At 34.4% G+C, this 14,548-nt stretch overlaps 1 protein-coding gene across 2 annotated transcripts in view; it reads left to right on the forward strand.

Moving 5' to 3' along the window:
- Positions 1-1,753: 1,753 nt before the first annotated feature.
- Positions 1,754-14,548, forward strand: part of SATB1 (SATB homeobox 1) — a 115,181-nt gene continuing 102,386 nt past the window's right edge. For both annotated transcript variants that reach the window (XM_081345411.1, XM_081345410.1), the window contains exon 1: positions 1,754-2,448. The gene's annotated coding sequence lies outside the window, so the exon portion shown is untranslated. The remainder of the gene's footprint in view (positions 2,449-14,548) is intronic.

Below are 14,548 nucleotides of genomic sequence, written 5' to 3' on the forward strand. Positions count from 1 at the left end.
AACAAATACTTAAGAAACCATAAATCATTGTCCTCAAAACTAAAATAAAAATCTTAGTAGGTTCAAGTGCAATACTGCTTCTCCTACGAGAATGGGTTATATAATAGATCAAAGAAGTCAGTAAAGTAGTACAGGCACAGTAGATAAGAAGTATGCAGACTTAACTATCTCATAAAGGTAATGTAAGGATAAGGATTCATCTTGGATTTGGACTGAGCCAACTGGGTCAAGATTGTAGCATTTTTAATATTCTACTTGAATAAGTAAAACCACTTAATGTTTTGTGAGTAGAGTCTCCTAATGCCCACACGATATATTTTGGGTAAGGCATATTAATTGTGTTATGCAAATCTTTAGTTTTATATCTATTTCTGCAAATTAATTATTATTATAATTAACATTTTTAAAAAAGACAAGAGTTACACCAAGTTATTAAGGAAAGGTATGCCCTTATAATCATTGCCTAGACACCATTCTCATGTTAAAAGATGTTTACAGATGTATCTGTAATTAAGAATAATACATAGTGTAGAAATTAGGAAAATGCAAAAAGGAATACTCTAGATTTACACTAGATTTTGAATGCCCGAGGCAATCTTTAGAGTGGGATTCCATTTCCAGATTCACTTTTCAGGTACACTGTTTATACACCATTAAGACAGGGCTCTATTTTCTAAATAAAAAGGTGTTTAAATGCTGTCTTTGAGTTATGGTTACACCAAACAATAATAAAAGACACAATGCAAGAAGGAATCTACTGTGACTCTCCAAAGCCAAGATAAGTACCAAGAAAGAGCCACCCAATTGCTGAGGCATATGATCTCAATAAGCTTAGAAAGTAATACTGCACAGCATAAAGCTTGCACAAAAGCTTTTTATTTTATTATCCTGTATTTTAATTAATGGATAATATGAGTTGGCTTCTATCATAGTCAATTCAAATTTCAAAGAGACGCCACTAAATTTGTTTCTGGTGTACAGCTTTTGGTCCTCCCTCTTTTCTCACTTCCCTAGCCCTCTTTAGCCTATCCCTTTGCTTCTGAACCCTGGTTTCCGAGATTGAAGGGTGGGTTCTTTCCTCTGTCCCTTTGGAGGAAGGGCTGCTAGCTTGACAGGCGCTTGATATCCCATCGATTTCCGCTGAGCTTTAAAATATTGATCACCTTTGTTAAATTCCTTTTTCGGAGACTGTCCTGTTCGCTCTTTCTTCTCATCCCCTCCCTCGCCTTTCCTGGGGTTGGAAGTGAGCAGCAGCTGAACAGCCAAGCATGTGGTGTATAAATATTGGAATAAACGAGCGGGGTGGGGTGGGGGTGGGGGCGAGAAGAGCGGGTAGGGGAAATATATGGAAACAAGAGGGGAGGAGATAAGCGGGTGGGGGGCAGAGCAGCCCCAGTGTGTCTGATACTCCGGTGTGGGGCGCTGCTCTCCGGGAGTGAAAAAGGGGAACAGCATTAGAAAAGGGGGGGGGAGAGAAAGGGGTGGGAATATAATAGCATTTAAAACAACAACAACAACACAAGCCAACAACAGTGATTAGCTCCTACCAGTCGCACAGGGACTGGGAGGGAACTGTTGTGTGTCTCACCTGACTTCCTTCTTCCCCGGGGCGGCGAGGGAGGCAGCGACAGGCGCGCACATACCACTCTTCCCAACCAAAAGGAGCCTCCCTCCAAAAAAAACAAAAAGCCCTTAAAGGCGAGAAGGGAGAAGAAATGGGAGGCGCAAGCGGGCACGAGAGAAGAAAGAAAAGATAACCACTCTATTAATAACAAAAATAACCGGCCGGTACGAGCGAGCCGGCCACCCTTCCGCCAGCCTTCTTCAACCCTTCGCCTTTCGCTCCTTGGAACCCGCGCGCAGCTCCTTCCTTCGCGTTAGTCCAGCGACTGGCGGCCGCGGCGGCGGTAGCGACTTGTCTCGGCTCTGCTCCTACACCAGCTCGGGCAAGTCTCCGCAAGGGGGAGAGCCAGTGAGCCCAGGCGGCTCAAGCCGAGCCTTTTTCTGCTTTCCTCCAGTTCCGAAGGAGAAAGAAGGGGGGAGAAAAGGAAGGAAAAGAAAAGGAACGCGCCCAACAAACGATCGCCAAGAGATCCTGGGGACAGGGCTGAGAATTGCAGAAAGAAGACCGAAGCTGCGCTTTTGGGGCAGTTCGTTGGCCCTGGTGTGTGGCAAGAGGGTGGAAAAGGCAGGCGGGCGCCGCCTTCTCGTCGTCGTCTTCTTCCTTTGCTCAGTCACCGCCTGCCAGGCAGTTCAGAAGTGGGGGAGGGAGGGAGGGAGGGAGGGTGGCTGTGTGTGAGCCCCCTCCTCCTCCTCCTTCCTTCCTTTAAACGCCCACTCCTGATGGGTGAAAAGGCAACTTGAAGTTCAGTGCAATTAACTTCGCCGGCGCCTGGGAAGCTGAAGGTGTCGCCCAGCCTCGCCCGCCCTCTCGCCGCGCTCTCATGAGTAAGTTGGTCTTCTTCTACCTTCCCCCCCCCCATCCCGCCCTCGTTTTAGGTATGCAGCACCGACCAGTCACTCCCGTTTAACACCTACTTTTAAGGTTTTTAGGGACTTATTGTTGCGGATAGTCCATTTTGGTCGGCGACTGACAAAGCGTGGAAATCCGATTTGGGGGGGGTATGTGGAATCCTCTAATATTTGTTCTGAGCTATCGGAATCGGCTCTTAAGATGAGTCCTCTTAGCCTCCTCTTTATTCATTTCCAGTAAAGGGAAATTTTACTACGGCAGCTTGTTCTGGAGGAAAGCGGCTTGCAGACGCGCAAACACCTGCTTCGCGCTCCTTCGTCTCGCCGCCGCCTCCCAAAGCCAAGAAGTTTGCAGGCGAGGTCCTTGGCAAGTTTGCTTGGCTTCGCCGTTCACTGTAACTCAGAAGTTTGGCTCAGTTCATAAGTTTCAAGCCCTGTGCCCTCGGGAATGGGGGACGAAGGAAAAAAGCGCCGGTGAGGGAGAGAGAGGTGCCTGCGGGATGCTTGCGGGTGGGAGGAAAAACGGTGCGGGGAGGAGCGGGGCAGTGAAGGCAAGGGGGACGCGCCAACGCGGCGACGCACTTCGTTCTGCCACCGCGTCGTGAAAGTGAGGGAGTTTTAAAAGATTTATATCTCGGCGGTTTGTATGACTGGGAGAAAGGATGCATCATGCAGTATCGGGAAGAGGTCAACTTAAGGTGTCGGCAGAAAAGGGCTGGGGCTTTGCGGCTGGAGAACTGAGAAGGAGGGCATTTGGCCTGCCACTGACCTCCAGAAGGCGGCTCCTCATACAGGTGTATCTTCCTCTCTCCGCGCGAGGTCCTCCTTTCGCTCTCACAGTCCTGCCTCTTTTTTGCGGGAGGGGGAGCCCGGTGGTCTCCCAGGAGTTAAAAAGGAAATTCAATTTTCTTTTGATGCTAACCTGTAGCGAAGCTGGTGCTGGGAGATCACTGAAGGGGCAGCTGGATCGCTTGCCTCTGTGGAAATGTTTCTGCAAAGTTACTCGGTATGTGGGCCCTTTTTTTTTTCGACGGCGTTTGACCACACGGAAATAGAACTGTTGCTGACATATATTAAACCGTATCGGTTGTGTTATCTAGAGTCTGTGCCAAAGTTTGGCGTGCTTGTCAAAGCTTCCTACATTTTTGTCCCTCTCTGAAAAGCTTTGGCAACTTTTGATATTCATCTCTGAAAAGCTTTGGCAATGACAGCTAATGTTCCTGAGTTAAAATGTCTATTTTAGTGAAGAAGCCCTTAGTTTTATTGAAAGCTGTGATTAGTAGCTTTAGCTGTATTGACAGATTATTTTAAGATTACTTTTTTATTCAACCTTGCTTTATTTTATAGGCAAAGAATGAAAAAGCATCTAAAATATAACAGTGGAGAACTGGGATCTCTATTGCTATGCCTTTTTGAAGGATCTAATTTAGCAGCCACTTTATATTTCCATAATATTATTTATGTTTACTTCATTCATATACCCCTGCTCCAGACTTCTGGCAGAAATTAGCAAAGAGGCTTACATTTCTGAGAAATGTGCAGGCAAGAGTATCATTAATCGATGTTTTAAATCTTAACAACCTTAAGCATCTGTTACAAAACAAATTTAATATATTTATTCTGTTTTTCTCACATTGTTAAGAAGGATTATACTATATGTAAAATTTCAATTTTAGTTGGCAAAAGGAATTGATTTCACTGTCCTTCAGGAATGTTTACAGCAGTCACTAGATATGGAAGACTTAATTGCAGCAATTCCTTAAATAAAAAGGACAGGAATCAATGTTAACATAACCCAGAAGCACAATATACCTCACTAAGTTTAGGCATAGCATAAATTTTGCTTTGTAAATGTCTCCCAACATTCACATGAATTGGAAGACATCGTGACAGAAAAAGAGAAAGATAGAAAGCAAACATATAAGAAAAATACTTTGGAATTAGAAGACATTGCAAATCTATAAAGCGCTTTACACCTTATGAAGTAATATAGTTTACAAAAATCAATGGCTTAAAATGGAAAAGATCTCAAAAGATATTTGCTTTATACATCCTAATAAAAACTAGAATAGAAAGACAGTATGAATGATTCTGTAATATTGTTTCTTTTTTGGAAATTAAAATATGTAAGATGTATTAATAATTGTTTCTTAGTGATAAAACATGTAAATGGAATGGGCCCAAAAGAAAGCTTCCATTTTCATGCATTTAATCATATATCTTATAAACTGCACCATAATTTCTTATGAGAATCTTCTTATAACTGCATAATTTAGAAGAATTTCAGAATTCTACCTATTCCCTAAGGTATACTAACTTAATAGAGAACATATGCCATTTTATTTTAATTCAGACCTGGAATTTGACACAGAAAAAATATTTTGGCATCAATTTGTGTTAAGACTTATGTTAAGATCAGTAAGCAAAAACTATATATAACCTGAAAAATGCCATTCCTTATTAAATGCCTCATGATAACTATGTGGCTCCAAATCAAGTAAGTACAAGGACGTTCCATCCAGTATTCCAAATCCAAAAATGAATACTTTTGCAAACCTTAAAAAAACCCTTGAAAACTAAATTTTCATAATTATATTTAATACAGTGTTCAAGAAAATTTGGCCTAACTTATTTATGTGATTAATCTATGCCATTGTAAAATAATTTAACTATACCTGTATTAATAGCAATAATAAAGATAATTGTTCTAGTATGAATATAATGTACAAAATGCATCCACGTCCCTAGAGTCTTGTCTGTTCTAACTTGAGTGCTGTATATATTTTATAAAAATGTTTTACTGATATTTAATGATAGTTGAGTTTTCTGTGTGTTATAGTTTTTTTTAGTTTCCATTAAAAACCCTAACTGCTAAATCATATGTTCTGTACAATATGAGGGTCATCGGATAGTTATATATTTAAGTCACCATCAAATGTTTAACCTCCTTCACAGCCAGGTACCCTGGAATTTTTTTTCCCTCTGTAATGTTTAGATATATATTTGTATCTATTTTTGATTGGTGAAGCAATAGAAATAAGGGTACCTTTGTAAAAAGAATCTTATTTGTTGCTTCTATTGACATTCATGATTAACCAGGTATTAGTTTAGAACCAACAGCAGTGTTTTGCTTAATTAAATTATGATACTTGGTTTCTAAAGAGAATTCTCATCTGTAAATTATGATTTTATTATTTTTGTGTACCTGTATGTGTTTTGATGTGTACCATTTCCATAAAATGGTTTGATTTCTAGAATACAAGAAAGTATCTTCTGTCAAATATAAATCTGATTTTTACTATAAAGGGCACAGGATCTTGGTCATCTTGTTCTGTTTTAGGAATGAACACTTCTGATTTAAAGTCATTACGCTTCTAGTCTTTATTTATCTTACATTAAACTGACAGAGCATCAATCAAAGGAAAAAAATATTACTTTCCTGAAGTAAATACCAGTTTATAAGTGAGTGCATGTATTTATATCCCTGTCTCCACTAAATAATGGCTCTGTCTCCTTTTTAATATCTACCTGGCAGTATTAACCATGGCAACTAAGTCTTCCTTGTAAGCATACAAAAAAAAAAGTTTTACTATTTGTACCAGGAGTAATTTAAAGAAAGATTCCATGGGAATATGTTTTAAAGAACTAATATCTAAGTAGTGAATCTTAAGAAAAATAACACGACTAGCAAGTTGCACAGTATCTGTTTGAGCTGCTGAAGATAGGGGCAGAAGCATATTATTAATAACTTAAAGCACATATGTGTAAGTGAGGAAAAATGTTCAGCAAATCTGTCATCTTGAAGTTCAATGCACTTTAAACAAAATTGCCACTTAAAATAAAGTTACTGCGGTTTACAAAAGCTGTTTACAAAGCTAGGTTCCTACATTAAGTTAAATTTATTTTGAAATCTGAGTCTGTGTTTGGTATAAAATACGATTAAATCTATTTCTATTTGTAGCACATATAATGAAACAGTCCTACAGGATAAGATTTCTCTCGCCGAGTTTGTAGATTCTGCTGAATATAGTTCATCTTTGGAATTGCAAAACAAATTTAGATTTACTTTACAATTGGAAGTATCATTTAGTATTAATTTCTTGACATTAAGATTAAGAATTTTTTAAAAACATACTGTGATGAGTGTTCATGCATATTAACATATCATCTTAAAACATTTAGCTTTTTAATGAGATTACTAATGTTCAATAACAGGCATCTTATTGTCATCTATTTTCATTTCAGTGGGTAAATTACTATTTTTTTTTAAAAAAAGTTACAATGACTGATAATTACCTTCAGCTTCTGAAATGCAGAGCAAAAAAAATAAAAAAAATGCAAAGCTAAAATCCAAATAGCCAAAATATCCAACCTTACCTACTTCCCGGTGTACCAGTTTATCTGTCTTAGTATTTGGAAGTACCTTTTTTGGAAACTTCAGTTCTAGGACATGTTATGTTGAATATGTTCACAATAGCAGATTTGCATCTAAAATCTAATGTTATCACCTTATCAAAACTTTAGATTATTAGTGCATTGATAATGTTGTTCACAAAGCAGTCTATGTGTGTTAATAATTCACAATAGTATATTGAGCACAATAAAAAAATCCCAACTAGAATTCATCTACAGGACACTCACTACATCCTCATCCTCATATATTATTCCAAGCTTCAGATTTCTCTATTGAATATATAACCTGACTTTAAGAATTCTGATTCAAGGATTCATTTTTTTATCTGGCATACTAAGGTTTAACCTATAAACCTTAAGCTAAATAACAAAAGTTCCACAGATTTTCCATTTCGTTTATAACATGCAAGAGCTCTTAATATCTTTGTAAACTAAACTGAGTTTCGCACCTTCGCAGTTCTTGTTGCTGTGTTGAACAATTACATACTAAGGTATCCACTTCTTGTGATAATTCTTAGTAAATAAATATTTTATTTTCAAGTAGATTAAATCCAACTTCTAAAACAAGTTAATGCTTGATATTTTTTCTTTCTCCATTGCAAGATGATCTTAGCATCATCATCAACAACAAAAATTAACTGCAAATTGTTGCAACAAATATAGAAATAAAAACTAGCATCAAAAGATTTTTCTTGCAACTGAGAATAATATTTCTCAATAGATAGGTTATGGAAAGGCAACGTTCTTAGAGAAATTATACAGGAGGAAATATTCTTGCCAGAAATCAATATAAATATTAACAGAACAGGTTTTAGCATTTCAAATTATAAAACAGAATCTAATAAACATGCTTATAATTGAAAGAAGTTTGTGCCTCAATACATAAACATTCTCTAGCACTCAAGTGTAAAAAACTATCTGTTTTTCTTAGAATTCAGTGACTTGATTTTATCCTTTATTATAAGCCTTTTAAATATGACCTTATGACCAGTATTCTAGATAGTTTCTGAATGATACCTCTTGACTGGTGCAATATGTGGCTTGTGGCTTCACACTGGGAATAGAAGCTTACCCAGAATGTGAATTAGTGGCGCATTAAGGGTAGCATGTACTGATACGCTGGAGTGGAGGTGGTACTTTTATACAGGTAACATTTTGTAAAGTTTTTACAATATCATAAGGCATTGATATCTGTACCATTGTCTATCTCCAACATATGATATTCACATGTAAAAATAAAATTACAATTAATATTCCACGAAGTGTTTTAACTAACGGAATGAAGTTTAAAAACTGTGATAGTCATATACCAATTGACTTAGTGCTTATTTTTTGTCAGTTTGCATTTAATTCTATGATAATATACCATGTTAATGGTCAATGGTTCTAATACCATATAACTGTGAACTATTGTTTTCTGCAAATGGTCATGCAACCATTTTGAAGATAATAGCTCCGCAATACTTTTCCAGGAATAGGATGCACAGTTCAAGGAAATATATTTCTGAGGTGAGTTCCACTGTTTTATTATAAGGCTGAAGACCTCGGCCCATAGAATGTTTTCTAGTTAAATAAGATGAAAGTATGTCTGTATGTTACTTTGCTTGTGAAACACCTTCTTTTTGCATCTTTTCCCCTTTTTGAGATCACAGAGAGCCATTTATAATTGAGAAGTATCTAGGGTATACTGTATATGATTTTCACAGGAATTTTCATGTGCAAAAAGGTTCTTTTTATAGTCTGTAATCTTGTATATTTCATTAAACATTTGTGTACCCGTAATCTGACATTTAATACAGTGGATATTCCTGTGAGCATTTGAAACATCAACATCAATAAAATAGTTGTAGTGTTACTTTAGGACTATCCATCTTTTCAGTCTTGTAAAAGGATGAACAGAGCAAATGTTTTGCACAGTATTATACTTTTGAAGAATAAATCTTAAAAAGTAGCAGTATTGTAATTTTTCCATCTATTATTCTAGGACCCTTTCCTCATTACTTACTGTACTGCAGAATGTAGTTCCCAAACCATCGCTTAGAATAGGTAAATAAATACTCACATGAACTTTGCAGAAAAGTAATATATATTGTATAAATTGGTTACTGAAATTAGACAGTGATGACTGTACTTATAAGCAAATAAAATAAAGATTTAGCCACACATTTTGAAGCTAATTATTTGTAAATGTTCTTATATGCACTGTACCTTTTTTCATAAATATACTGGACTTTTATAGAAAACATATTTTTGAGATTGCATGTATCATGAACAGACGAGTTATTCTGATTTATACATTTACTATAATATTTAAATCTATCTAGGAACAATTTTTTCCTGTGAACTTTATAAAGCAATAACTTTATTTACTGTCTATTATTTGGAATTCTTGAAGTAAATTAGGTGCAACAGTATTAGTTTGATTCATTAAGCTAATTTTTCTTTGGAATCCCTAATGCAGAATAATAGTTACATAGCTTTATATTAAAAAGGAATTAACTTGTGAGATATCTATTTTTGAGCACTTATTTCTTTGACCAGGCCTTCCCATTATGATTGTTGCATTAATTATATGTTGTTTAGTAATTCTTCCCTCACCTGTTAAAAGTGATATTATTCTATATTGATAATATTGTATTTTAATTATATTAGAAAAAGTTTCACAATCTATGATAGTGGGAAGTGGCATACAAATATATTAAACAAATATTGTATATTTAAACTTAAAAAAAACTTTTTTATATATTAGTCTTGACATCTTCAAATGCCAGGATGTTTTGCTTATTAGAACTGCAGAATCTCTGCAGTATTGTGAAATAACTTTCTTTCTGTGATATGCAAGCTTAAAAAGTTGCAGGTATTTAAAAAGAATCTCTTTTTAAGTTTTTTTTTCCTTAATGACTTAAGTCTTGCTTAAATTTATCTTTACAACAAATTATTTTATCCCTATCCCCAGGATTGGATATAGCAACACAGTCCAGATAAGACAGAATAATGGTAATTTATCTTAATCTGGATATTGTATATACATATACACACATATATATACATATAGAATATTTTGAATATGGAGCCTTGATGTGGTTCCAGGACAGGCATGGAAATAATGAGAAATGCTGTCAGCTTTGTGAGAGAATTGCATGGATTTCCCTGTCAGACTAACATCTCTATGTTCAGTTTCACAGTGTGACTATTAAGTGAGGCAATTTTTTAAAAAAAACATTGCCTTTGTAAAGTTTGAAAAATGGCTCAGCTGCTAATCAGGTGAGATGCGTGGCCTGTGTTCTGAAGTGTGTGAGGTCTTCCTAGAATCTAGGCAGAGTTGACAGTATGATTTCTTGTAACCGCATGGTTTCATTTCACTGAATTTGTAATTTCATTACTGATTATATATAAGCTGTTCATTCACTGAAGGAAGCTAGCTATTTTAGGTTTGATCATTCTAGTGTGCTTCAAAATACACTCTAAATACTGTATCAGTTCCAAAATAATATCCTCTAGTCTAGAAATCTTTTAGGAAATTTTTTTCCTAAATCTTTTCCTAAAACAACAGAATGGACTTAGTTGTTCTATAGATGTAATAGGTGCATTAAAATAGTAAACTATTCAAGGCATGTAGAATACGTGTTTCAGAAATCATTCTGTTGTATTTTGAGCCTGTGTTTTGCATATAGACTGTTTCTTTAAAATTGCTGTCTCCTCTATTTGCCCTATTAATTGTTGATATGTTGCCATCCATGAGACAAAAATTAGAGCTGTAATTAAATAATCATGTGATGCTCCTTAGTGCCACTGAAAGCAAGCTCATTTTTTCAGACCCTGATGGTCACTGATTATTCTATTATTACTGACTTGCTTTATTTATTCATTTTTGTAAACAGTCATGTATGTTAACTACTTGATTTCCTTTTAAAATTAAATATTGTAAGAAAAATTATATCAGTTAATTGACTAGACATTCATAGAGACTTTAAAAAACTTACATTTTCTGCTTTTGGTTACCTGATTGGGAGTACTACATTGGTGGTGGGGTTTATGTGCCATTTAATTTACACTGATGTTTGGCTGAGTTGGTTGTTTATGTGGATTGCCAGGAGAATTACAAAAGGCATAGGGTATTAAAATTCAGAAATGATTAAAATTGAAATAAAAGGATGCTGTTTCTTTGCCAGTATTCTGGCAGTCATAATGACACACAGAGATTAGTTTCCACCTTCATCTTTCCTTCTTTCTCATTTCCTCTTGTTTATTGTTGACACATTTTCTCTTATGTTTTTTCCTTCTGATCTCTCTGTCTCCTTCAGTTATTTCCACATTTTTATCTTTTTTTAGTATACTGAGCTTCTTTAACCTTATTATAATAATATCATAGCTTATCAATATTTAATCTCCAAATATTTTGAGATTTCTTAAAACCTAGGTCACTTCTTTAAATGAGGTGATGTTATTTTTTTTCTTAATATCTGCTTCTTTTTGGTGGTTTAACTTGTAATGTTAAAACACATGTTAAGCTATTGCAGAAAAAAGGAAACTTATCAGTCATGGAATAATCAGTTATGCATGAATTCAAATTTAACAGATGGATGCTGGGAGTTAAAAATTTCTCATTTGGCTTCTTGCTTCTTTTCCTGTTTGTACTACACCTGTCTCTTATGTACAGATAAACATCTAACATAGTTTACAGGGTTTTTTAAATATATATATATATCTTAATATGTCTTCTTGCAAAAAATAACTTATTTGTTCCTTGATTTATATATTTAAGAGATGTGCATATTGCAAGTTTTGTTAAATGTTAGCATGTGAAAATATAGCTTTTATATTGTAAGCTTAATTTCAAAGTTTAAATAATGTGTATCCAATTTATTTCAGTGACAGTATTTTAGTTTCTATATACGGTATTGAACAAAACATGTGCTTATGAAATTGTAATCTATGTGCAATTTATTCAAAGAGAACCAGATACCAAAATGAAATGAACTATTGTCTAAACTATCTTGTTCAAAAGAGAAATAATCTGCATTTTATCAGCCCATATAGCATAGTGAAAGAGACATCCATAGGTCTCCCTAGTTAGTTATATAGCATATCACACTTTAGAGTAGAAAATTAATGTCTAGACAGATGATATTTAAATATTCCACATAATTGCATAATTTATTGTGAAACTTTTATGCATGTACATCTACAACAAATAATTATTTTGGCATTCTCACCATGCATTTAAGGTTACTGTGTTAAATTAAAACACAACAGAGAATCCTTCAGATATTGCTAAACCAGAAACTGTCATAAATCCAGACAATGGTGAGGGAAACTTGAAATTGTAATATGACAGCATCTGTAGGCTAGAAATTCTCTAAATTTTCAAAGTCAAGAAAAGTAGGATATATCATTCTAGCATTTGCTTTAGCTTGAGCAGCCTTAGAAAATTATCTATACATCTGTTTTGATGTTATAAAAAGAATAAAATCTTATTTATGGACTTTTAAACAATAGATTTTTTAAAAAAATTCTGACTTAGTTGCTATCATATGCAACTAAAATTCAATAGGTTTTATTCCCTAGTAAAGATACTTTGTTCATTGCTATGGACTATTTAGTTACTCTTATCCTTTTAATATGCCAAACAAAATACCAACAGATACATAGTATTGTTATTGTTAAACAATACTTGTGGCTAGTTCAATAATTTAAAATCAGAGAAGGCCTATTTGTGGGAAAATAGGCCTTCCCACAAGGTTTATCTGTGGGAAAATGTGTCTTAAGTTCATGCTTCATCACATAAAATGGGTACACATTAGGCAATCTACAGTATAACTGGGCTTCAAAACTCCAGATGAGCACTAGTTTTTCAGATTTTGTAGTTCAGACCTGATACCCTGATATCAATTTAATGTACATTTCACTCTAGTTATATGTCTTAAAAATGTTGCAAAGTCTGAAAGGATTTTTATGGAAATGGGCAAGTGGAGATGCTTCTGGAAGTTTCAACTAATTAGAGTTCCACATATATTCCACAGAGCATCCCACATATATTCCTGAGTATTGGATGATACTTCTTTTTCACACTTCACAATTCATCACTATGTATATGTGGAAATCAATGTTATTGAATAAAGTGTTAATTGATCAGTCTTAAGAGAAAAGCTAAACTTTGAATAAACTAAAAATTATCCACCTTGGATATCCCATTTCTAATTACCTATCCAACTTAATTGCTATTCAGATCAGGTATTCTTCATCAGAATTAATTACTCCAAAACATTCTGCTATCATTATTAACAGGCAATATTGTTAGAAGCAATATGTTGATGGAATAACAAATCATTAATGTATTTGATTATTGACCTAACAATCTGATGCTTTAAAGCAAATCATCATTTTCCAACTGCTCTTGACAGTGTAAAAGCTTTTTTTAAAAAAAAACAAAAACATATATACATATAATCCATAAAAAGTTTTCAGGTCGCTTACTTACCATAATTCTTATAGTCTGTATTTTAACTTACGTTTGCATTGGGTTCCAATATGGAAAATTTAAAATCCTTCACTCTGGAATGGTTTGTAGTAGCTTAAAAAGTAGGATAGACATTTTATTTATATAATAACAATTAAAAAATAATCTCTTTTTTACAGCTTTTTCTTATGTATGCTACACAAAACATAATATTACTGCAATCTATTAGACATTCCATTTCAAATCAATATCAAATAATCTGTTTTTAACTAGTGTTTAAGTGTTTGTACTTGTACTCTCATTTCCACACTGGATGAAAACTAATTTGTCCTGGTTAAGGATGTGGATAAATTGTGCATAGTGTTATAATCTGGCTGTCCTGCTCCTTGCAACATCCATTCTCTGTTTAAATAAATCAAAATTTAGTGAAAACTACATATTTAACAAACATGTAAATGTATTAATATGCTAATATATAAAATATAGTACAAAGTACTGGGAAATAACTGTTTTAGTTTAAAACTTGTACAAACATAGGACCAGTGGACATACTGTCCTATTTAAAACAGTGCTTTAAATAGGATATTTAAAAAAAACTAATAGAACATTCCATTCAATAAATAGTATCTTGTTTATTATCAGGAATTATTGTGATTTATTTTAAAAAATAAAGCAAATACTGTTGTTCCCTCCAAATAAGTAATATCACTTTAAATGCCTAATTAAATACTCTAAGCCATAATGTGGTTTGTTTCTTTTGCTGTTAGCATAATAAATAGACTCTCTTATTGTGTCTTAGCATTGTGTTTAAAAGAAGCTATTGTGGATTATTTGGCAAACAATATTTAATATTTTGGTGTAAACCCAGCATAAAAGTCTGAACACAGATTAAATCAAGCAGGAAAAAAATTTGGTCTACAGATTGAATACAGTTTTGCACAATGGCTTATCTGCAAAAATTCTTCGCTTTTACCAATTCTGCACAAGGTTATTCTTTTTCTCTTAATAGCTGATATGTATAAGAATTTTTCCCCAATCCCAAAAGAGTTTCAAATGTTTGCCACTAATATCAGAATTTATGCAAAGTGGCATTCCTGAAGGATTATTATTGGAGAATGAACATTATGACATTTTAAGATGGCAGTGGAAGTTTTGAAAAAAGTCACTGCTGGAGACTAAAGGACTAATCTTATTCATTCCAAA

This window comes from Vipera berus (genome assembly GCF_964194415.1).
Source record: "Vipera berus genome assembly, chromosome: Z".
Classification (NCBI taxonomy): domain Eukaryota; kingdom Metazoa; phylum Chordata; class Lepidosauria; order Squamata; family Viperidae; genus Vipera; species Vipera berus.